This window comes from Myotis davidii, unplaced genomic scaffold (genome assembly GCF_000327345.1).
Source record: "Myotis davidii unplaced genomic scaffold, ASM32734v1 scaffold333, whole genome shotgun sequence".
Classification (NCBI taxonomy): domain Eukaryota; kingdom Metazoa; phylum Chordata; class Mammalia; order Chiroptera; family Vespertilionidae; genus Myotis; species Myotis davidii.
In genome coordinates, this window is record NW_006285266.1 from 1,314,700 (window position 1) to 1,315,342 (window position 643).

Here is a 643-nt window from a genome sequence, read left to right on the forward strand (position 1 = left end):
AGTCTAAAAAACGGGCAGGAACCAAGGAAAGTTGCAGTCAGAATTGCGCTTGGGACGTGGTTGAGGTTGGGGCCTGGGGACTACGTTGCTGATCTGTGGGGTAATACTGGGCTCTGCAGCGAGTGTCTCCAACACCAGGCCCTGGACCAGCTGCTGCTGGTCTTGCCGCCACCGCCTCTGCTGCTTGGGAACTGGCTAGTACTGTAAAGGTGTGTTCTCAGCCATGCTCTTTGTGGTGCTAGCTTCTGATTCAGAGTCCTCAGTGGGCGTCTTAGACTGAGCGTAGGTCACTGCCTGCACCCCAGCTGCAAGGGAAGTTGGGAAGGTGAGTGTCTGGGCTTCTTGGCTTTTAAGAAAGGAGACAGGCTCCACTTCCCACCGATATTCACATGGTGGGAAAATCATCAAACCTAAATATAGGAGAAGGGATGTAAGTAAATGCCAAGCATCCAAACAAAACAAACCGAAACAAACAAATGGCTTTTTAAAAAATATATATACTTTATTGACTTTTTACAGAGAGGAAGGGACAGGGATAGAGAGTTAGAAACATCGATGAGAGAGAAACATTGCGATCAGCTGCCTCCTGCACACTCCCCACTGGGGATGTGCCTGCAACCAAGGTACATGCCCTTGACCAGAA